Source organism: Papio anubis, chromosome X, assembly GCF_008728515.1.
Source record: "Papio anubis isolate 15944 chromosome X, Panubis1.0, whole genome shotgun sequence".
Classification (NCBI taxonomy): domain Eukaryota; kingdom Metazoa; phylum Chordata; class Mammalia; order Primates; family Cercopithecidae; genus Papio; species Papio anubis.
The window spans coordinates 79,310,576-79,336,052 of NC_044996.1; the positions used below are offsets into that span (position 1 = coordinate 79,310,576).

Consider the following 25,477-nt stretch of genomic DNA (forward strand, 5'->3'; position numbering starts at 1 on the left):
CAGGAGTTCAAGACCATCCTGGCCAACATGGTGAAACCCCATCTCTACTAAAAATACAAAAATTAGCTGGGCATGGTGGTGTGCTCCTGTAGTTCCAGCTACTCGGGAGGCTGAGGCAGGAGAATCGCATGAACCCTGGAGGTGGAAGCTGCAGTGAGTCGAGATCACAGCACCGCACTCCAGCCTGGGCGACAGAGTGAGACTCCATCTTAAAAAAAAAAAAAAAAAAAAAAAACTTGCTTGCAGTATCTCCCACAAGCTTCCACTCACTTATCCCACAAATATCTACCACCTACTAGGTGCACACACTGTTTTGGGAACTGGCAATGCAGCAGGGAACAAAACAATGTCCTGCCTTCACGGACCTTCTAGTCAGAAATAATGCCAAATGCCTTAGCAGGGCCCATGAGGAAATGCATGCCTGCCTCCCCAGCCTTGTGTCCTTCTTCTCCTTGTCCCGTGCCCCCTAGTCATATCTAATTCACTTCAATACCTTAAATGTGCCCCTTATGTTTCATACTCTCTGCCTCCCTCCCATCCTCTATACCCCCTTTGCAGACTCTACTCCACAGTCACTTTTTCTGGGTAGTATATAGGCTACCATAGCTAGTGCTGATCTTTGGAATGACTTGAGTTCAAATCTCCGCTCCACACATACCAGCTGCATGACTTCTGTCAAGTTATCCTACTGTCCTGTGCTTTAGATCCTCAGCTTCAAATGGAAACAATAATAGTAGTTACTGTATGGGTTGGTTGTGAGAATTAAGTTAGTCAATCTATTAAAATGCTTAGACACTTTAGGTGCCTGACACATAATAAGCTTGTAATACGTGTAGTATTGTTAATATTATACCACTCATCACACTGCTCTATAATAATCTCTCCTATGAAACATGTCCTATTGTCTTTGTACCCCAATGACTAACTTAGTTGGGCACATAGTAGATACTTACTAAATGTTGAGGCAAGGATAAAAGGATTGGTGGATTCAGGTTTGTTGCTTGGTTTCCTCTAACCAAACATGATTATGGAGGAATAACAGCAACATTGGGGCTTCTTCTGAATATCTTTTTGACCAACTATCTAATTGCATGCCGCTTTCACTGTGTGAGCAAGACCTGCAGAGACATGAGCAAGAAAAGAGCACTGAGGTGGGCTGAACTGAATTCAAGCTTGGGCTGATCTGAACTCAAGTTGAGCTATTTACGTTTCTTTCTTCATTGACTCTAGAGTTGAGAAGAGACCAACTACCCTAGAATAGCCACTACCTTTCACTTGCATCCCTCTGCCCCATCTCATATTTTCCATTTGCCCCCTTTTCAGTACCATGTTCTCCCTCAAAAGTGCATAAACTGAAGCCCAGAAAGCAAAAGATGTGCTGAGGGGGAAAGGGGAAAGGGTGGAGAGGAGTTAGCACCTCCGTCTTTCCTTCACTGAGATCAAAGCCAGCATTTTCCCTTGAAGGTCAGCAGGCCTCTTTCATCCCCTGCTCCACCTGTCTGGGAATGGGATTGCTGCTTACCCATTTCCTTTCCTCTTCGGGGCTGGAGGGCAGTTTCAGGGTGGGGCCTCAAGCTATTTCTAGTTCTAGCCAAATCCCTCCACCCCAACATCTCTTTTGCCTTACGTGATCATATTTCCTTTCCACCTCGCCAGTAAGTAACAAGTGGCAGGACCGTAGGACAGGAAACTATGAGAGAAGTCAGTTTCTCCACAGGCTAGTCAGTTTCTCCCAGGCTAAGCTACTGGCTTAAGCAAGCAGGGAGGGACACTGAGGCTGCTGGGCTTGGTCTGGCAGGAAGAACAGACTCGTCTTTCTACATCTCAGCCCTAAGCGCTTCACCTGACATCCTTCAGGGTGTGGATGAGTCTTGGCTAGGCAAGGGCCTCTTGCCCCAGGAGAAGGGAATTCACATTTATTAAAGTCCTACTATGTGCTGGACCCTGTGCTAGGCCCTTTTATAGATATTATCTCATTGACTCCTAACAACCCAACCAGGTCAGCATTTGTCGTCGTCAGGTGGAAATGATGAAACAGAGATTTAAAAGCTTACCTGATGACAGGTACACTAAAATGTCAGAATTCACCACTATATAATTCATCCATGTAACCAAAAACTACTTGTACCCCCAAAAGCTATTAACATTTAAATTTTTTTTTTAAAAAAAAGAAGCTTACCTGAGGCACACAAGCTAAATTCAGGCACCAAAATCTAGCTCCCCCAACTCTAAAGCCAGTGCTCTTTCCACTTCATCATGCTACCTCAAGAGTCTAGAAAAAATATTAATGCTATGAATTGATTCTTTGAATTATTTCACACAATTAGCTATATGGCTAGCTAAACCCTTGGTGAGTTAATTTAATTCAACATACATTTAAGGGAAACCTGTGATGACTTGAGTTGGACACTACAGGGTATGCAAAGAGAACATGACATAAGTTTCTACCTTTGCAGGCCAGCCAGCTGCCATGTAGAACTGGCTCACAACACAAGGACTTTCTTAAACCATCTGAGTCCCCTAACCTAAGAATAGTGCAAATAAGCAGGACCTGGGTATAGCATTTGATTGGCAAAGGTGGGGATAACTTGAGGAACCCAGACTTTGCTATTACCTGCAGCCAGTCTGCTTCAGCAAAGAATGGGTTATGTATGACTGTGCCTACCGTGTGGATCAGTTAGTTAAAGCCAGGTGCTAATGAAACCAGGACAAGAGGCTTAATCCCAGTAGAACTGAGTTCTGTCACATAGCAGCCAGTCCTGGTCCCAGCTGACCATCTTGCAACCGTGTGCTCTTGGTCAAAGAGGGAGCTAAAGTAGGAGAGTGAAGGTAAGTGCATAATAGGCACACATAAGTGAGGACATGTTGTTCCAAACACTCAACCCTAATCAAGCAGCTCATGACATGTCTCACTGACAGAGAATCAGCAGTGTCATCTTCACACCTGGAGGCAGAACATTCCCTCCTCCTCTACCTCAGCTAGGTACCCTGCCTCTGATTTTTATAGCACGTTGATGCTAGGGCTTCAGGTCTCCAAGAGGAGCTTCTTCATTGCAGGTGCCTTTCTTCTGTTGCACTATCTAAGCCTGTCTTTCCATACCCATGAAATGAGTGTACCACTTGACACACTCTGGAGAAGAGGCCGCCTAAGGATAGAGTGTCACACCTGTTTAAAGCTTTCTCTTCCACAGCCAAGCCCACAAGGTCCTCAAACTTGGACCAAGGGGCCCTCCTAGGCTAAAAATACAAGCCTCTCAAGTTTCTTCAACCATGATACAGGGGAAAGGGGGTACTGGTTCTGGATGTGTCCCCCAGGTAATCCCTCTTGTCTGTTCCACATATGGGTTTGGTAAAGCCAATCTCTACTGAAAACCTTTTCTATCTCTGGAACTCAGGGCTTCAGGTATCAGAGAGTAATAACTCCAACAGGAAGGACCTAAGCCCCTCTTTCTTTCTAGATCAGTCCACACACACACATATACACACACAAAGGGCATTATAAGCATTGGCACAGTCTTGGGCATTTTTCTTTTAATTAAATGTGTAGAGTTTTCTGTCATGGATGTGCAAAACCATCTCCCCATCAAATTACTTCCATGGATTCTACAAAGACACTGTTAGAATCCCTAGAGATTGTTCCACAACATCTCCCACGGTGCCAGATGTACATCCAGACTCTTAACAAGGATAATTTGGTGACAATGGCAATAACTCTGGATTATTTTTAAGAAGCTCTTTGAATGGCATCAAAATCATGACGCGTATGAAGATCCTTTTTTCATGCCCTCTGTACCATTTTGTTTTGATGGAATTTGAATTTCCCTGGTTTACTTACCACCTAACAATATCACTGTTGAAAGCATATAACATTAAGGACCATATGCTCTCCCTCTGGAGAGTGTGCACAAATACTATTTCTGTTAAAAACTAAACAGAAATAGTAGTTTTGCATATTTCCCATTCAAAGACTTATCCCGATTGAATGATTCCCTTTGTCGTGGAGTATTTTTCCCCAAGTCGGCCCTACCAGAGAAGCTGAATCAGATATTGTGACTTCCCAATGGTCACAAGGAGTCATCTACCAAGCTAGAAATAGAATCCACAAATATTTATTTTGATTCCCTGAATTAAAAAACAAATAAACTCTACTATAGAGAAAGAAAAATTAAAATAGAGAAACTAGACTTCTTTGCCATTCCTGGGCCAGGGAATTCAAGGCAACCAAAACCAACAGGCAGTTGCCATGGTCTGTGAGGACCAAGGAGATGAATAGGACACAGGTGCTGCCTGCCTTCAGGGAGCTGACAGTCCAGTGTGGGGAGATCGGGTCAATGTTGAAAAATCTCTACCCAATGCAGAATATGCCTGTGAGCACCTAGAGGACCCCAGAGGAGGTCTCATCCATCTTTACAGTCCCTCTGCAACCAGCACAATGACCTGCATGTGATGTGCAGGCAAGCGCTGTGTATTTAAGGGCCCTGAAAGAAGTATCAACAGAATGCTCTTGGGGTTGGTGGAGAAGGAGGGACAGCGTTGTGAAGGAGGTGACATTTGAGCTGCGCCTGGAAGGATGGGGAGGTTTTTCACAGGCAGCAGGGACTGGGGGAGGGCCTTTGCAGGCCCCAGGAAAGAGCAATGGCAAAGATCCTAAGGGAAGAGAAAGCATGGTGTGATTTGGAAGAGCACCAAGCAGTCTAGTGTGGCCAGAGGACAAGGAAGCAATAAGAGCTGAGGTTGGAGAGAAAAGTTGAGACCTAAGCAGAGAGACCGTTGGACAGCAAGCGAAATAATTTCACAGGGGACTATCATTGAAGGTCTGAGCAAGGGGAGTAGTGATACCACCAAGGCAGAGCTTCCTGCTGCATCATCCTGTTCTGCCCAAGGAGGCCTCCCTTGCCTTGTCGGTAGTGTGTTTCTTTTGATTGTTTGTATGTGGTTGGTTTGGAGGTTTTATGTGGCTTAGTTTGTTTTTTGGCCTTTCCCTTTTCCTTACAGTTTTTCACAGCATATGGTCCTGATTATGTGCTGGAAATCACGCCAAGCTGCCGACCAGACCGCAATGAGCCCCACCGAATCCAGCAAATCCTCAACTACATCAAAGGTGAGCACTGCCCCTCGAGGCCTGCCCTCCTTGTTCCACCCAGTTTGTGGTGGCCCATCAGTGGGGGCTTCCTTAAATACCATTTGCCTTTTGGTAGCTAATCATTTCACCGACTTGGAAGGGAAACCTCTTCTTGGCCTGACAGCTTGTAGCTGGAATTCTACACTGGCCACTCTGGTTGGGATTGTCATTTGGCTGGCTAATGTCACCTCAGAAGGACAAAGGGTTCAGCTTTTGGCACTGCCAGGGGAAAATCAATTCTAAAGTGTTCCCTGAGACCCTTTTTCTTTCAAAAGGCCAATAGTAAAGCACTCTTTAAGATGAGAAAAGTTGGCCGGGTACCGTGGCTCATGCCTGTTATCCCAGCAATTTGGGTGGCTGAGGCGGGACGATTGCTTGAGCCCAGGAGTTCAAAACCAACCTGAGCAATATGCACACCACTGCATTCCAGCCTGGGAGAGACCCTGTCCCCAGAAAAAAAAAAAGGAAAATTCAAGTCAATTCAGACTTACTGGGGGTGGGGAGGGGGCTCACAGACATTCTGTTCCAGTATGTATGAGTCCTTGATCCAGTAGAGCCTCGAAAGAATGTGGAACTACAGCGATTCTGATGCCCTGGGAGTGGGTTCCCTGGACTCAGCCAGAGTACTGCAGATGGGCTGCTGGCCTAGCCTCCTTCCTGTCCTAGCCTCCTTCCCTTCCCCAAGGCTGGCCTGGAATCATTCTGGCCTCGGGGTGGAGGGGAAGTGGCAGCCATCAGGGCATTGCCCTCCTGATCCCACTGTCCACTGGCTGTTTGGGGTCAGTGTCCTCAGCATTCCAGTAGGGCCCCCTCTCAACTCCAGCTGCTTCTTCACAACTCACTTCATCTACCATTCGCATTAAGTATTTTTGGCACCCATTTTCCTGTTTAATTAAATGTACATATACATATGTATATTTTTAAGATCCTAATTATTTGCCAGAGTTAAGAGGCCAAGGGTATCTTTTTGCCCATCCTGGACAGGGAAATTCCCATGTTTATTCATAAAATGACCAAGATAGCACCAGTTCTCCTACCTTTGAGTCCCTCACTGGAATATAATCCAACACCAAAAGGAGGCCTGTTCTATGCTGGAGTTAGTCCGTGGAAACACTACACTCAGAGAGTCTTTGCTGCAGGTTACATTAATGCCCCTATCTACTAGCAGAGCCCAGTATATGACAGCAGCAAAGTCTTCATGTCCTGAGCTCATTTAGCCAGAGAAAAGTTTCTAAGCTAAGAAGTCATAGACTCTCAAGGTTATTCTCACAGCATTGCTGATTGTCCCCTCTGAGGCGTCCCCTAGCCCTTGGCCTTCTCCCAACCCTATAGTTTCAAGCTAACTCCCTCTCACCTCTTAGTGGCTACTGACCCCACAAGTCCTTGCTTCCTAACCAAATTTTCCTCCCTTATCCAACTTTTAAGGCCTTCAAAGTCCTTCCACTCCTGGCCCTTCTCCAGTCCTTCTCACTGTGTTGCAGCCCTGATGAACACTAGCCATCCAGCCCTAGTTTTCCCTGCTCCCCTCAAACCTGGTGTGCATGTCCTGTGTTCCTCAGAACTGATCCTGGACCAGCTTCTCTTACCCTTCTTCCTTCAACTCTGCCGTTTTCCCCCATTCAGGCTCTAAATCCTGGTAGAGCCACAGACAAAGCAATAGAAACAGGGAAACTAAGCAAGCCTTGCAGCTACTCGCTCACACCTCCATATTGGCAGATATGTGTATGCCCTTGCTTCCCTGCACACATACCCAGGCACATAGCTCCAGAGAGTGGTGGCATCTTGCTAATGAGGAAATGGAAATGACAAGTGAGAGAAGACATAAGGAAGGTAATGCAAAGGGAAGAGAATGAGGAAAGGTAAGAACCCTAAAAGAGCAGAAAATCAAACAGAGATTTGAGATAAAAGGCTGGGATAAGGGTTGATGAAAAAAATAATAGATCTTAAAGGACATGAAAATTACATGGAAGTCAAGCTTTTTAAAGATCCTAACAGGTTAAAGCAATATTCTGATTGTAACACAACGAAATCAAACTGGAAGAAAACATAAGGACCAGGAATTGGGTCCTACAAAAGCAACTACCTGCATACAAATTGGGGCAACATGGCTTAGCAGCATTTTGCTAAAAGAGAATTAGGGATTTGAGTCAACTCGGAGCTCAGTATGAGTCACCAGGGCAAGGTGGCCTCCAGAGATGCTAATGCAGTATCGACCTCATTTTAAAGGGCTCTAGACAAATAGGAGCATGTTCCTGGAGGTCAGTCAGGCTGGGGAGAGGACTGGAGCCCAGGCTCCAAGAGGTCTGGTTGGAGGTGCTGGGACCTTTTGGAGAAGACTCGGGGATGTGGTCTCTACTCCATATATCTGTCACAGAGCAAAGGGCATAGACAGGGTCTATGTGGCCACAAGGCATAGAGCTGGACCCATGGATGGATATTTTAAAAAGGCAGATTTTCATTCAATAGAAGGAAGACATTTTCTAACAATTAGAACTATCCAAAGTGGAACAGACTGCCCAGAAAGGCATGAGGTCTCTGTCACTGGAGATATACAAATAGAAGCTAGACAATCCCTAGGCTATCATATTGTAGAGGGCCCCTGCCTTGGGGGAGGGTGATTGGACTAAATTGCTGTTAAGGCTCCTTCCAACCCTAAGATTCTAGGATGCTGTATATTACAAAGAGAAAATAGAAAAAGAAAGAATATGGTGAGAGTGCAGGGGTTGGCAGATGAGTCACAGTTGTTGGGTGTGGGGAGGTGATGCCGTGTATAAGAAAGAATTGATGCAGAGAAGAAGAGAAACTACATGGCTAAGAGTGGGTGAGGAGGAGCCAGAGAGGGTAGACAGCAAGTGGAGTGGCTATAGAATACTAGCAATGTTCAGACTTTCCATTTAGCCATCCCTTTCATATTGACAAAGTCTTGTTTTCTAGCCATGCAAATTTAGCAGAACACAGAAGCTCAGAACCAAAGAGAAATTCAGCTAAACCTTTAAGAAACGAGGCTAGAAAGAAGTCCAAATGTTGCTAAAAATGGCCAGGCTAACCTGCTATACTGATACTGTGCCCCTCCAGCATGGTGACGCATGCTGCCATCAGATAGTGCGTTGCCATGACAATGGTCAGTGTGGAAAGGCTGCTGGATTTTCTGAATTCTGAAAAATTTTCCTGAACCCGTCTACAAGACTGTTATTTGTTCTTGCATATAAAAACCTCAGTGAAGCTGGCCATTTCTCACTGTGCCTCCCCTCCACCTCCCCTCACGCCATGAAAAACAAAGAGTAGGATGTGACACAGATTGCTTTGGGGAGGTAAGATGGCAATGAGGGAATGAATGGATTCAGCTCCACTCTATGTGAGGGAGTTCAGCCAGCATATCTGGTTGAATTTGTTCAGCCTTTAAGCTTGGGCTTTTTCTCTTTCTTGCCACATCCCTTAGAAGCACAAAAGATGAGATTGTAGCCTATTGGAAATCAAACCTGAGAAGATTCATCTTACAGAGATGTGTTCCACATGCCACAGGATGACTGAAGGACAGGCAAATTTAGACCTCACCTTTCCCATCTTTACTGCCCGTTAGTCTTTCTGAAAGGAAAAAAGACCCACAAAACCATGGAGAGTCCATTCAAGCTGTTAGCTTCACACAGAGAAAAACTCCTCTCGTGCCAATGAGCTATCTTGAAGGCATGTGTCGTTGTTCATAAGAAAGTATAGGTTAGAGAGCGGATGGCTCCGTCCAGCTCATGACTACTACTGTAAAATCATCCTTGCACCATCTTCATATGCTTAAAGCTGGTTGCCTTTCCTCTGGTGAATGTACTCTAGAGGAATTGGCTCACGGTGAACCTTCCAGAGTTGGAATAATGCTGATATGATTAATCCCCAGGGAGGGCTAGTTCCCCAAGCCTGGCTAGCTCTGCATGGGGAAATGCAGATAAAGGTAGGAGGCTTTCTAGTTTCTGGTACTTATGACATTCGAATCAAGTGGAGGCCCCTAGGAGACTCAGAGCTCCACACTGCAGCCCAGGCCCAATTCTCTTGGGGAGCAGGAGTGGGGGAGTTGTGCATTTGTGAGAATGTGTTACAGTTGTGACCCGAGGTTTCAACACTTGCTCTGTGTTCCCGGAACTATTCCCCAGGTTTGACTGGGAGAGAAAAAGAAACAAACAAGGTCAGGAAGTAAGGAGGACAAGGAGGGAAGGGGGAGGCAAAAGACACAAGGGAAAAAAAAAAGGCCTTGCATGCATCTGCCCTTTCTTTCCCTTATTGAAGGAGCCTTAGGATGGCAACCTAACAAACTGATACGGGTGTGGATAGAAACAACACAGATGAAATAAGAAGAACAGCTACTATTTATCCTATAGATAAGGGAACTGAGGCTCAGGGAGGATAGGTGACTTGGCCAAGATCGCCTTTATTCATCCAGCAAATAATTACTGAGCACCTACTGTGTGCCATACACTGTGCTAATAAGCAGTGGGCGGGACATTGGAACCCAGGCCTGGAGTGGAGCTTCAGAGTCAGGCTGTTTGACCTTTATTTCCCTCCTCTCCTTGGCAGCATTGCTCTGTCAAATCTACTCGTCATCCTGTCTGCTCTTTCCAATCGCCCCAGTAAACCCTCCTACCTCACACTACATGCCCAGCTCCTTCCATGTGGCTAATCCTAAACACCTGAAGTCTCATGACTCCCTGGAAATGGGAAGAAGACAGTCTTGGGCAACCTTCGAAATTCTGGCGCCTGATATAGGCTTTGTAGCCCTCCCTAGGCCCCGCCCCTTCCCCCACCATACTGTAATCTGAAGCTTCTAGCTCCCTTTCGAGATGAGTAGAGAAGGAAAAGAGATGGACAGAAGGTAGAAGAAGCCAGCTCACCCAGCTCCTGCTGCCCGAAATGTGCTGTAGCCACCAGACCCAGCCTGTCATTTGCAGTTCCACAGCCCCAATCTGAGACCCTTTGCACATTTGCTGGTAATATTCTTAGGCGAACCATTGTGCTGGGTATAAGCAGCGCTTCCTCTGGCAGCCTGACATCCGAGATTGTCATCCTTCTAGGGACTAGCAATTGGAGCTCAGGTTTGGGCATATTCAAGGCTTGCTGAAGCCCCAGGCTTGAAGCAGTGCTCCTGCATGGTGGGACTCTATACCATGGAAACTTGGCTTCCTTCTACACTGTCTCTTACTTCTTGAGAAGCCATGAGGATAAGTTGAAAGGTAGGGTTGGTCCCAAGGATAAACTGACCATTTGCTTTAGGGCTTCTTGGAAGGACTTCGGAGCAGGGTTTTGGAGGATACCTGAGCCAATTTGCATGACTTCAGGTGAAAATATCTGCGATGTCCATCCTTTATCTCTCTTTCCTGTCCCCTGCTGGCTCTTTCTTCCTCGTCATCTCCCTGTGGTCCTTTCCAGGACTCTACCGCCAACTTGGACTTCCTCATCAAGCAGGTTCCTCTCTTTCTTGTTTCACTAAAGAGTATAAGAGATGGAAAGGCTTCTTGTCGTCATTGTTATTGTTGTTGTTGTTAAACAGAAAAATAAGTTATAAAAATGTCATGCTAAAAATTTTAAAAATTCTGGGCCGGGCGCCATGGCTCGAGCCTGTAATCCAGCACGTTGGGAGACTGAGGCAGGTGGATTGCTTGAGCCCAGGAGTTCGAGACCAGCCTGGACAATATGGTGAAACCCTTTCTCTACAAAAAAATATAAAAATTAGCCGGACATGGTTATATATATCTGTAGTACCAGCTACACTGGAAGCTGAGGTGGGAGAACTGCTTAACCCCAGGGAGATTGAGGCTGCGGTGAGCTGTGACTGTGCCACTGCACTCCAGCCTAGGCGACAAAGCCAGACCCTGTCTACAAAAAAGAAAAAAAAATTTAATCCTAAAATAAAAATGGAGACTGCTCCCCAAAGTTACAGTAACTTAGACAGCAGCTTTTAACAAACCATGAAAACCCTTGGCATATTACTCATGAAGACTTGAAATTTCTACCTAAATCTGTGAGGCGGGAACTACTGATATTGACAGGGTACAGCACAAAACCCTGAGCTGGGTACTTCACATACATGATCTCATTTAACCTCGCAATTTCCTTATGAGGTAGGAGACCGGCGCCCGAAGACGTTGTGTAACATGCCCTAGTCACACAAGAAGTAAGTGATAAACTCAAGATTTGAACCCAGACCTGGTGGCCCTCTTCTCCGTGGCAGCATTGCCCTGTGACACCTACTCATCATCTCTCCCCTCTGCTTTTTTCCAGTCACTAGTAAACCTTTCCCCCTGCTCAGGCTCCCAAAGTGAACTTCAGAAGCAGTTTAACTTTAAGAGATATGATTGTGTCTCCACTTTAAAGCCCAGCTCAAGCAATCAACACATATATTTTTGAACCCCACCCCACTCAAGCTGGTGCCATTGGGAGATATACGAGGTGTTTAAGACATGATCCCTCCTCCTGATAAATAGTTGAGAAATTTAGGTTAGGAAACAAAACTAAGCCCCTTGGACATATCAGAATATAACAAGGTCTGATACTATATATAGAAGAGACTGGGCAGTAAGACTTTAGGGAGACTGCTTTCAGAAGGCTGGGAGGATTTGAATAGATCAGAGTAGGGATGCACTTGTAAGTAAGGGAGATTCAGAAGGGTGGGGATAGGGGGCAGATTGCAGGCTCCCTTGAATTTCGGGCTGACTAGTTCATATCCACAGTAAAGTGGAAGTCATTCTAGGTTCTGGAATTAGAGCACCACATGATACAGTGATATTTGGGATAGATGGTGATGGTAATGCAAGATTGAGACTGCAAGGTCCTCGACTAGAATAGTGGTGGTAAAATAGGAAGAAATGACTGAGAGCTATTATGAAGAGAGTATCATCACCAGCACTGGGAGGTAGGCCATTTATAGAGGATTGGGGAGAAAGGAAGAAGTAAAGGTGACTCTGAGATTTCCAGCCTGGATACCAACTGAAATGGGAAGCTCTTGGGGGAGGGAACATAGCTTTACTGAAACATATACTTGATGTGTTCTCTTTTGATGTATTGAACTTGAGGTCTCGTACTAATTCCATACAGTGTATCTACATGAAAAAATCTGTTGCAGCCAGTTAAAAAGCAAATTTTTAAAGATAATTTGATGACACTAGAATATGTTCATGATTACAATGTTAAGTGAAATAAACAGGATACAAAGTGGCTTACTACCATGTAGTCTCAATTTTGTAACTGTATTTAGTGTGTGTTTTGGGAGAGGGGATATGCACAGAAAAACACAAGAATGAAATGCTAACAGTAGTCATATTTGATGATACTTTACCAAAGTAATATACCTTGACAGTAGTTATCTAGAACTGGAATTATAGATGATTTTTATTTTTTTATGCTGTTTCTGTATTTTTCAAAATTTCTACCATGAGCGTGTATTGTTTTTGTAGTCAGGAAAAAAAAAAAAAAAGTAATACATGCTGGCAGGGGCGGAGGGCACTACCCTATTACCTCCAGGTGGGGGGTAAAAGCCTAGGTTCCCTACTCAGCCACCATGGACACCCTGGGCAGAAGAAGGGCACCTCAGTATTGCTGGATGGAGTAAAATTCCGGCTCTCCAGTAGACCTCTACTGATACCACCCTGGCCAAAAATGGGAACGGCATCTTTTTATTGCTCCCCATTTGGCCTCTACTGACATAGCAGTGGGTGGGCCTCCTTGCCATTGAGCAAAGAAGGAAAGTCCTGGCTTTCTACTCTGCCTTCTTTGACACCACCCTGGTGGAATGAAAGGGAAGCCTAACAGTAACCGTTTAGTGTGAATATGTGCCAGGCCCTACTCTGGACACTGGCAATACAGAAGTCAATAGAATAGATAAGCCAGGCACAGTGATGTGGGCTGATAGTTCCAAATACTCAGTATTTGGGCTGATAGTTCCAAATACTCAGGAAGCTGAGGCAGGAGGATCACTTGAGCCCAGGAGTTTGAGACCAGCCTGGACAACATAGTGAGATACTGTCTCTTAAAATAGTAAAGGAAATAGGCCAAATAAAGTCCTTGCCCATCATGGAGATTACATTCTAGTGTGGAAGATAGACAATAAACAACTAAATAAATATTTAATGTTGTTTACTGATAAATTACGAGGGATGCTATTCAGTAAAGGCCTTTCTGAGGCGGTGACATTTGGGAACACAGATCAATGAAATGAGGGAAGGAGATTTACAAAATTTGCATTCGGCCGGGCACAGTAGCTCACGCCTGTAATCCCAGCACTTTGGGAGGCCGAGACAGGCAGGTCACTTGAGCCCAGGAGTTTGAGACCAGCCTGAGCAACATGGCAAAACCTTGTCTCTTCCAAAAAAAAATGTAAAACTGAGCTGGGTGTGATGACGCATACCTGTAGTCCCAACTACTTGGGAGCTGAGATGTGAGGATCAATTGAGCTCAGGAGGTCAAGGCTGTAGTGAGCCATGATTGCACCACTGCTCTCCAGCTTGGGCAATAGAGTGAGACCCTGTCTTTAAAAAAAAAAAAAAACGGTAGTGAAGTACATTCTAGATGAAGAGACAAGCAAGATCAAAGACCCCAAGCGAAATGGATTTAGTATGTTCAATATAGATATATGTTTCAATGTGTATTAAAAAGAAATATAATTATCAGATCAAACTCTTTGGTTCCAAAGATATTGCTTAGGATGAGGCTGGGTTTTTTTTTAATGTCTGTATAAGAAAAGTCCACATAGGCAGTATGTGAATATGGCCAAACTCTTGACAGTATAGAAGTTTAGGAAGCAGATCAGTCTCTAATATATATAATATTATTAGCCCCATTTAATAGATGTAGGAACTGAGGCCTAGGGAAGTTAATTAGCCTGTACAAAGTCACACAGCAGGTAAGTACGGAAGCTAGGATTCCACCTGAGACACTGAGGATCATACCCAAAGCTTAGAAGAGGAAATAAGGAATTTTCCTTCTGCCTGGCAGAGCTGCTGATTGTTACATAAACAAGCCAAGAATATTCAAAGAGTAGTTGGAGGCCTCTAATATGTTTAATTAAGCATTTTTTGCTTGTGTGCCAAAAGTACATGCCCAAAGCACATGCCCAAAGCAATTGTATTGCTCATTCCCCTCCAGCTTCTAGCTCTAAAATGATCAAGGGGTAGAAGGAAGGTTGGAAATTATTAGGAAAAATAAGGCAAACCACTCAGGGTTTTGGAATGCCTGTTGACAACTTTGTCAGTCTACCCGGAGGCCCTTTAGCCAACTGAGATTCAGGTGCTGTCTTGAGCACAGCCACCAAATCCAGCAGTGCTAAGAGTCATTTTCTGCCAGAGTAAGTGGGCCTAGCCTCCTTGGCCTTGCCACGGAGGGGCAGCTGCTGCAGGATTCTCACCACAGAGTTCCCGAGGAAGGTCTGCAGACCTCCCATCCCATGGTTTTCTGCTGTACCTGGACAGGGACTTCCCCAAGCCATGGTCGGGTCATGCAGGAGCTCATAGTCTTTTGAGAAAGGAAAGCATCTTTACAGGCTCCTGGTTTGCCAACATTCTTCTGCCTCTTTGCAGCTCCAAGCACATTTTGGAGGGAGATTTCACAAAGATTTCTAAATTGAGTTAGAATTTCAAGTCTATTGTGACATGCAAATTAGTCCTGCTTGCCCATTGGCAGCAATGCAGCTGAAGTGCCTAGAGACGGGCCATAAAATGAAAACATCAAAGTGATTAAATGTGCCCGAAGAGCATAATTGAGTGCATGAATAAGAGAAAATAAAACAAATTGATTTTCTCCAGTGCCAGAAAAACAGAATAATTGAAAACAAAATAATAGACTTTGAAGTAATCAAAGTGAGGAATGCACCATAGTGACATAGAAACAGCCAGTTGTGGGAGAGATTTATTGTGTTTCTGTTATCATTTTTACAACTTTAATTTCATTAGCTAATAAATACAAATCAATTGAAAAATCAGTCAACCAGAGAGAAGGCAGTCCCAAGCCAAGATTTTTATTCACATCTCTAAAACAGGCTGAGACGGTGATTCTTAATCTACTTTCATAGGTGCACATTTCTGCCGTGAGCTGGAAAACAAGTTCTGGGAGGGCTCTCTGCTTTGGAGGTGGTGATGTTCTGTTCTGACAGTCACTTTCCACATATGCATTTACAGATTCAACTTTCAAGAGGGTCACTTTTATACCCCACCAAGATTTCTGACAGACAGAACTGCCCAAGTACAAGCATCTTGGTTTACACAGATGACATTTTCATGGCACTGACCAGCAACTGTGGTCTTACACAAGGTCATCCTGGATTCATTTTGGTGATAGTAGTGGTGGTGGCAGCTATGGCAGCAACAATAGCAGGAGCACCTGCTGCTCTCACAATATTGCTGAGCATCTATGGCTCACTGCTTCCAACCCCCACCCTCATCCCCCGACACATACACGCACACTAGTGACAATGAAATCTAATCTAAAACCAGGAAGGCCAATCAAGAGTATGCCACTCTTTTGGCTTCCAGCCTGGCGACCATGATCCTGGGGAAGATCACAGGAAGGGAGCTGGGCCAGAGGAGACTTCTCATGTTCACTATGGCAATAAGGCACTGGGGACACCAAGCCATGCTGGGCTCACATGCTGAATGATCACAAAGCAATCATGACACCACCACAGAACAATTTTTATGGCTCCTCCAAGAAAAGAATCCCTCTAACCCGCTCTTCAGCTGTTCACGGCTGGGCTCAGTGACCCTTCACTTCAGGATCCACAGTGATAGCTGATGTTACTTGAATTGTGGGTTTTCTTTTCACAGGCCCTTGAGCTCTCTGGCAGCTGTTGGCACTTCCAGATGTTTGTGACACACCCTACCTTCAGGGCTCCACAGTTAGCGACTGTGCCTTTGGCTCCAGTAAAGGTCTTTGGGACCACTGGGACTGTAAACCAGGGTGTGCAGAAGGAGTTGGCAGTGCTGAGACTGGCACTGCTTGCTGGCTCAATCAGGATGGCATAGTTAATAGATTGTGCCTGCCAGGCAATTTGTCCTGGAGAATTTATCTTCCAGGAAGCACCTAGAAGCTGAAGGGAGCCTCTCTGACCTTCTGGTGGCATCCAAGGCCTAATCATGATATGCCTTGAGGTGAATAGGGGATGTTAGCATTTAGGTTTTTTGTGCAAGAGAGCGAGAGTTGGTCTCCAGTTCAAGTCGAAAATCCCAGCTTCCATTTCCCACTGGTGTTTGGGTGGGGCAAAATAGAGCAAATAGCTTTCAAACTCTAAAGCATTATACAGATGTAAGGCTGTATTATTCCTCCTGCCACTGCTATTCCCATTATCCTGGATTTCCCAGCCCAGAATTTTTGTCTGAGAAAAAGAAATGTGGAGAAGGCACATCGACCAAAGAACCTCGGAGCTCTGTCTCCAAAACAGCTGGGAGGCATTGCCCAGCCCAGCAGATAGACAATTGCCGGGGCCCAGCTCCACAAGCTGGCTGGCAGGCAAGCAGCCCACTCCTGTGATGTCACCTCTACAGTTACTTGTGCCCATCCCTCCACATGAAGCCAGCAGATTTAGGCACAGGAGGGGAGAAAAAATGAATCATAGGCTATTTTAGAAATTGCTTCGATTCCGTTTGAGACTGCAGTAGTGCCTTGAGAGCTAAGACCAGAGCACCCTAACCATCAGGGTAATATCCTCTAAGTGCTGGTATCCTGTAAATGTCAGAAGCCTGGTGGGATTAATCCACAACCTCAGGTTCTAATTCAGGTCAGAGGCAGACAAGTGGTAATTGGCGGTTTTACTTAATTGTCAATAAAAGGCTCTCTGATGACAGGAGGAATCTACATTCCAAGGCAAGCAATGCAGTTGACCATTAAGAGCTAAAAATTACACCAGCCATCCATGTCGACACATGCCCAAGGCTTCATAGGAACCCTTGGTACTGAAATTGTTCCCAGGTAGAAAATGAAGTCCTTGGACCTGGCCATGATGGGGCAGCAGCTGGAAATCTTGCTCTAGCCCTGGATCCCACCAGATCCCCTGCTCTCCTGACAATCCCTCAGAGGCTCCCCATGGCCTCTCAGATAAGGCTCTGGCCTTGATATGGCCTCTGGCCACCTCTCCAGCTGCATTGCCCCCGTCCCTGATCTTCATCCTGTATCCTGACCTCAAAAACTTTGCAGTTGACTTTATACATCCTGCTCTGTTCCTGCTGCCTGGAACATTCTTCCCTCCTTTGCCCTTCAATAAACCACCTGCCCTGTGAAACTTCTGTGCCCTCTTTTTCTGCCCACAGCACTCTGTACATACTAGACTTGTATCACCTTGCTACTGTGGACTACGTGTTTGCCTCCATATATGTCTTCCTCACTAGGCCGAGAACTCCTTCACAGCAAGAACTGTCTTGATCCCCTCTGTGACCGCAGCACCCAGCACAGGGCCTAGGCCATTGTAGACATCGGCAAAGGCTTAGGCAATAAATAGACAGAAAAATGGAGCAGATTGAGTCAACTGAGGGAGCTGAATAGCTGGATGAGAGTGGGGGTGCACACCATCTAAGATTCTCAGATACCAGAGCCTGCCAGCAGCAGGACAGCCTGGACACCGGCTGCCCAAGAGTAATCCCTACAATGATTTTTCTCAAGATGTGCCTCACGTTCCTCTATATGACAGACAATCTGAGGTGACACAAAGACATTTTTAATTTTAATAGTCATATTTATTTTAACATATGTTTTAAAATGTAATAAGCAAGTTGTCTATTATTATTATTATTGCTGCTTATGATAGATGAGGCCAAAATAGGTATTAAAGTTTTTTTCTTATTTTTTAAAATTTCTTTTTAAAAATTAATAGAGACAGGGACTCCCTATTTTCCCCAGGCTGGTCTCGAACTCCTGGGCTCAAGGGATCCTCCTGCCTCGGCCTCCCATAGTGCTGGGATTACAGGCGTGAGTCACTGGGCTTGGCCTGAAGTTTAAAAGTGAGTTAATACCCCCAAAAAATAAAAATAAATTTTATATATATGTGTGTATGTGTGTGTGTGTGTGTGTATATATATCATGGTGACTATTAATACAGCTGTTAAGTAGATATAAAAACATTCCTAAAAGAGGTATTCATGTGACAGAAGTTTTGGAAACACTTTTCAACAGTCCTAAATTCACTTCTCTGTTCCTTTGTGATGTCACCCAACCTCCAAGGGTTCCTGAGATCACACCAGCATCCCTCCAAACTGCTGTGATACTGATTGTGTTCAGAACTTATGTATCCTAGCCTGGTTCTCCTTTCGTTAGCATGCGTTTGCTCACCTTAACCACATTTATAAGGTCCTTAAGAGCAATGACCAAGCTTTAAGCCTCTGGGAATTTAATGGGAAAGTGCTTGATCGCTGCCCTGTAGCTCTACAGATGTCTTTTCCCTCAATCAATGGGTACTGAGCACCTACTAGGCATCAGGCACTACTGAGGGTGCTAACAGTAGAGTAATGACCAAGACAGCAGACAAGGTCCCTGCCCTCATAGAGCTGGTGAGAGGAAGCCAACAGTGAGCAAATAAGGAAACAAACACACAAGAAGTTTTCTGTGTGCTAAGTGAATTGAAGAAAATAAAACAGAATCATGTGACAGAAAAGGACTGAATAAGGGGGTGGCTCCTTAGCTTGGGTGGTCCTAAGGTCTCTCAGAAGTGACTTTGGGATTGAGACCTGTCGACTCAAGGTGACAAAGGTGATGAGAAGAGTTGGAAATGCGGATAGCCAGGACAGAGCGTTCCAGGCAGAAGGAAGAGCAAGTTCAAAGACAGGAGAAGCCCTAAGAGGGAAAAATGATTTCTGTGTTCAAGCCACACAAAGAAGACTCATGTGAGCAAGAAGGGTGGTGGTAGGAGAGAGGAGGCAAGGGACCAGCCCCTGCAGGTGAGTAAGTTAGATTTTATTGTGATTGGAGGCTGTTAGAGGGATTTGAGCATAGGAGTGATGCGGTCTGACCTAAGTATTAACAAAATACTCTGGTTGCTATATAGAGCATAGGTTGTAGGAGACAAGGAAGGAAGCAAGGAGACCAGTCTTGAGGCTATTAGAATCATCCATGTAAAGGGCAAGAATAGTTTGGGGTACAGTTGCAGCAGTGAAGGGTGGAAAGAAGGAGGTAGATTTGGAATCTGTTTTGGAGGTAGAATCCACAGGACTTGCTCATAGATTGAAAAGGAAGGTTGTAAACAAAGGAGCAATAAGGATGACCCCTAGTCAACGTCATGAAGGAAAAAAAGGGCACAAGAGGACTGTTCTATGTCTGCTCTGTCCAATATAGTCTCACCACTAGCCACATGTGGCTAAGTTCATTAAAATTAAACAAAATAGAAAATTATGTTCCGCGCTTGCACTAGACATATTTCAAGTGCTCAATAGCCACATGTGACTAGTGGCTACCATATTGAGCAGCATAGCTGTAGGATGGTCACATCATCCAAGAAAGTTCTATTGGACCACACTGCTCCACATTAAAAAGATTAAGAGAATAAAAAGACAAACCACAGACTGGGAGAAATATTTGCAAAATTCATATCCAGTAAAAGAGTTCTATCCAAAATATACAAAGAATTCTTAAAACTCACCAATAAGAAAACACTCAATTTTTAAATGGGCAAAAGAGGCTGGGTGCAGTAGCTCACTCCTGTAATCTCAGCACTTTGGGAGGCCAAGGTGGGCAGATTGCTTGAGTCCAGGAGTTTGAGACTAGGCTGGGCAGCATGGTGAAACCCTGTCTCCACAAAAAATACAAAAATGAGCCAGATATGGTAGCATGTGCCTGTAGTCCCAGCTGCTCGGAAGGCTGAGGTGGGAGGATTACTTGAGCCCAAGAAGTCAAGACTGAAGTGAGCTATGATCACACTACTACATTCCAGCCTGGGCAACAGAGCGAGACTCTGTCTCAAAAAAATAAAATTAAATTTTAAAAAATGGGCAAAAGCAAGCCCATTTTTGGGGTGTGGTGGCTCCTGGCTGTGATCCCAGCGCTTTGGGAGGCCTAGGAGGAAGGATTGCTTGAGGCCCGGAGTTCAAAACCAGCTTGGGCAACATAGCAAGACCCCATCTCTACAAAAAATTTTTTAAAAATTTTTTTAAATAAAAATGGACAAAAGATATTAATAGGCACCTCACCAAAGAAGATATACAGACAGCAAGTAAGTGCAGATGCTCCTCTGCCTATTGCAGTGGGGTTATGTCCCAATAAATCCATTGTAAGTGGAAAATATAAGTGGAAAGTATGTTTTCAACTTACAGTATCTTCAACTTACGATGGGATTATCTAGATGTAACCCCATCATAAGTTGAGGAGTGTACTGAATGCATATTACTTTTGTACTGTCATAAAGTTGAAACATCTTAAGTCAGAGACTATATGTGAAAAGATGCCCAATATCATGTGTCACTAAGGAATTGCAAATTAAAATGAGATACCATTACATATATATTAGAATGGCTAAAATCCAAGACACTGACAGCACCAGATGCTGTTAAGGATGTAGAACTACAGGAACTCTCATTCATTGCTGGTAGAAATGCAATATGGTACAGTCACTTGGGAAGACATTTTGGTAGTTTCTTACAAAAGTAAACATATTCTTACCACATAATCTAGCAATCACACTCCTTAGTAATTACCCAAATGAATTAAAAACTCATGTCCACACAAAAACCTGCACATGAATGTTTGGAGGTCTTTTTTGTTGTTTGTTTGGGGTTTTTTTTGTTTTGTTTTGTTTTGTTTTGTTTTGTTTAGAGATAGTGTTTCACTCTGTCGCCGAGGCCAGAGTACAGTGGCACAACCATAGCTAACTGCAGCCTTGACCTCCTGGGTTCAAGCGATCCTCTTGCCCCAGCCTCTTGAGTAGCTCAGACTACAGGGGTGTGCCATCACACCCAGCTAATTTTTTTATTTTGTAGAGACAGGGTCTCACTATTTTGCCCAGGCTAGTCTTGAACTCCTGGCCTCAAGTGATCCTCCCGCCTCAGCCTCCCAAAGCACTGGGATTACAGGCATGAGCCACTGTCCAGCCCTGCACAAATGTTTATAGCAGCTTTATTCAGAATTGCCAAAACTTGGAAGCAACCAAGATGTCTTGCAATAGGGAATGGATAAACCCGTGGTACATCCAGACCATGGACTATTATTCAGTACTAAGAAAAAATGAGCTATCAAGCCACAAAAAGACATGGAAGAAACTTAAATGCATCTTGAAAGAAGCCAGTCTGAAAAGGTTACATACTGTATGATTCTAACCATAGGACAGTAAAAAGATGAGTGGTTGCCAGGCTTCAGGGAAAGGAAGGGAGGGATGAGTCCATGGAACACAGGTGATTTTGAGGGCAGTGAAACTACTCCTGCATGATACTCTAATGGTGGATGCATAACATTATATACTTTTCAAAACTCATAGAACTGTGCAAGACCAAAAGTGAATCTTAATGTAAACAGTGGACTTAAGTTAATGATAATGTATCAGTATCCATTCACTAACTATAATAAATGTACCACACTAATGCAAGATGTTAATAATAGGGGAAACTGCCTGTAGGGGAAGAAGAAGGAAATATATGAGAGCTCTCTGTACTTTCTCTTCAGTTTTTCTATAAACTTAAAACTGTTCTAAAAATAAAATATATTAATTTAAAAAAGAAAGACTAAAGAGATTGTTCGTCAACACCTAACAAAGTACCTGGCACAGAGTAGACACTCCATAAACATTTATTGAATAAATTGATAAACAAATGAGTCAACCAGTGGTTCAGCAGAACCCAGGCCCCCTGAGTCCCAGTTCAATACTCCCTGTACATCAGAGCTAGAGTAACAACATAGTTTATTGTCCAAACCAGGATATTTGAGAGTGAAATGGGGTGCCTTAGGTATAAATCAGGACTGTTTCAGAGATAACCGGAAATCACAAACTGGGAGTCCACAAGCTACATCTCGCCTCCAAAATTGTTTTGTTTGGCCACTCATCTTGATGCCTCATATGATATTCTTTTAAAATGTCAGTCATTTGCCCACATTTAACACAGTGGAAATTGCATAAAAATGTGAAATTTGGACTTCTCTTGGAAAATGGAAGGACTCGGCCCCATGGGGCCCACAGGCCTGCACAGTGGTGAGTGGCTGGAGCTGAGCAGCAGCTGCCCACTTTGTCAGCAGGTACCTTCCTCTTTGCCCCAGGCCCCACCAGTCCCTTTTGTATCTCTTACTCTAGGCCAAGTGAGTTTCCATTTATACTGTCTTGGTTTTGTTTTCTTCTGTGGCAGAGTTAAGAAAAAAAGGAAAGTATTTCTTACACTTATGTGATGATTCAAAGTAAGAAAATGAAAAAAGGATCAAGAGGGCCCCTTATGTCTTGCCCCCAGCCTGCTTTACAAACAGTATATTCTTGGCCTCTCTAGGCAATTGAGTCTGCCCCCTGTGATCTGAACTTCTTGTCTCCCTAGACCCCAGCCTGTGCTGGCCTTTAGAATGTTCTCAGGCTGCCACCCACTGCTGGAAAAGCTAGATGTGAGGGGGAAACAATGGACATTATTTAAGCTTGCATTTTTATTGTTATCCCAATTCAACATTGCTCATCGTCAACTTTTGGTGAAAATTATTTCTGTTGTTTTTCTTTATTGCCTCCAAATGTAACTGGAGAGTGAGGTGGAGCAGCAGAGAGTACAGCACCCACCTTTCCTCCCTGTGAACATGTGTTGTTGGAATGCTTTGACATGGAATTTTGTTCATCCTTGCATTCACTCATTCCCCTAGCTCTGGCTATACTTACAGATGGAAGGACCCTCACTTCACACCAGCGTCCCCTGTAGGTTGTCCTCAGCTGAGGCAACAACACAAGCCAAGGTGTGGAAACAGGAAAGCATGGATAGGGCCCATTTACGCTAAGGAGTTGGACTTCATTCATAGGTGGTAGGTCGGGAGCTGCTAAAGTCTTTTTTTCTTTTTTTTTTTTTTTTTTTTTTTTTTTTTTTGAGGCGGTGTCTCGCTCTGTCACACAGGCTGGAGTGCAATGCCGCCATCTCAGCTCACTGCAAACTCCACCTCCCAGGTTCAGGCGATTCTCCTGCCTCAGCCTCCCCAGTAGCTGGGGCTGCAGGCACCCACCACCACACCCGGCTAATTTTTTTGTATTTTTAGTAGAGACGAGGTTTCACCATGTTGGCCAGGCTGGTCTTGAACTCCTAACCTCAGGTGATCCATCCGCCTCAGCCTCCCAAAGTGCTCGGATTACAGGCATAAGCCACCACGCCCGGCCTGCTAAAGTCTTTTTGAGCAGAGAAGGAATGTGATCACAGATAGCAACTGTGCAGGGAATAGCTCTAGAAGCAGGAGGACCAGATAAGAGGCTGTCACAGTGACCTGAGTAACAAGAGGTGTGACTAAAGCAGAGACAGTGGAACAGAAAGAAGGGGATAGATTGGAGAGACATCTTGAGGTTAGGCTTCACAACTCATAAGATGTGAAGAAGGTGTGAACTAAGAGATGAAGAATCAAAGATTATCCAGAGATTTTTTTGAGGTTAGGAGGTTGAAACACCAAAAGCATGATCCAAAAAAAGAAAAAAAAAATTGGTAAGGAATTGGACCTCATCAAAATCAACTTCTGCTTTACAAAAGACCCTGTTAAGAGAATGAAAAGATAAGTTACATACTGAGTGAGGCACTGTGCCAGACTTTGGAGATCAACCAAAAGTAAGACAGCCAGGCCCTGCCCTCCAGGAGCATTGTTTCTGTTTCAGAGAAGTGGCCAGTAGGATTTGGAGTCCAGCGTTTCTACTTGGGGAAGTGTGGCAAGGGAAAGACTATGGAGGGACAAAGTGAGCAACTTTTCATTCCTAGAGCCCAGTCCTGTAGGATTTTAAATGATCACATTTCCCTCAAAGACTCTTAGGCCTGAGATCAGAGAAAAGCCCCCAATCCGTGTTTCACAGGTACTCACAAGATAAAATGCTAGGAGGGTTATGGCTTGCTAAGGGAAGGAACAAAAGTTGGGGGTGGGGAGCATGAGATTTGATGCGGTTAGTAAAGTCTGAACTCTGAAAAGTGTTACGAGAGAGAGAGAGAGAGAGAGAGAGAGAGAGAGAGAGAGTGTGTGTGTGTGTGTGTGTGTGTGACCTAAAACAACCATTTGTTTAGCTCATGACTCTACAGATTGGCAATTGAGCTGAGTTCAGCTGGGTGGCTCTTCTGGTTCAGGCTGGATACACCCAATGTCTGCAGTCAGCTGGCTGTCAAAGGCCTCCATCACATGTCCACTAATTGGCTGGTGGTTGCCTGGGTAACAGGGGTCTCTGGGCCATTTGTTCCTCATCATCCAGCAAGCTATTCTGGTCTTGTTCCTTATGGTGAGGTCACAGAGTTCCCAAGAGCAGCAGAGAACAAGCCCCAAAATATAAGTGCTTTTTAAAAAATAGCTCTATTGGGGTGTAATTCACATACATTACCTGACTTTGAATTTTGTTTTCTCCCCTGTTTGCAGGGAATCTGAAGCATGTGGTCTAGTTGACAGAAAGAGATCAGGTTTCCAGAGCTGAGGAGTGGTGCCTATAATGAAGACAGCGTGTTTATGCAAGCAGTTTGTGGAATTTGTGACTGCAGGGGAAATTTGAAAGAAATTACTTCCTGAAAATTTCCAAGGGGCACCAAGTGGCAGCTGGCTTCCTGGGGTGAAGAGGCAGGCACCCCAGAGTCCTCAACTGGGCCTAGGGGAAGAGGGAGATATCCCACATTTAAAGTTCTTATTTAAAAACACACACACACACACAAATGAGTTTTTAATCTTTGAAAATTATTTTTAAGTGAATTGGGGAGGGGAGTATTTTTATTGTCTTAAATGAAACAGATCAGAAGCTGGATGACAGCAGTCACCAGTTTGTAGGGCAGGAGGCAGCTGAGAGGCAGGGTTTGGTCCTCAGGACCATCCAGGTGGAGCTCTGGGAGAGAGGGTACTGATCAGCAGACTGGGAGGTGGGGAGAAGTCCACTGGTGTTGTTTTAGTGTTATGTATCTTTGTTTTTTTAAATAAAATCTTTGAAAACCTACCTCTTGTCTTCATTGTAAAGCGCCACTGACAGCACACACACAGTTCTGAACTTTTCTTCTCGCTGAAGTGTCAAGAATAACCCTGTTCCTTCCAATCTCTACTCTGGCTCAGCCTGAGAGTCTGACCCCACTGGGGAGCTACTGTGTCCCTAGCCCAAGTTCTTGGGATGGAAGGCCAAGCTCTGTGTTGCACTGGGGCTGTCCATGGTGGGGTAGGAATACTGGCACTGCAGTCATGGAGAGGGGCTTATTGGCATCTTGGGGAGGAGCTGTCCCTGTCCAGGGAGTGATTTAGGGATGG

The 25,477-nt window shown here is 44.6% G+C and overlaps 1 long non-coding RNA gene across 1 annotated transcript; it reads left to right on the forward strand.

The window, feature by feature from the left end:
• The first annotated feature begins 264 nt into the window (after window positions 1–264).
• LOC116271805 lies at window positions 265–25,175 on the forward strand. The gene is made up of 2 exons (XR_004180561.1): window positions 265–5,101; window positions 24,614–25,175. It is a non-coding gene; the product is annotated as an uncharacterized LOC116271805 (long non-coding RNA).
• Window positions 25,176–25,477: the final 302 nt, after the last annotated feature.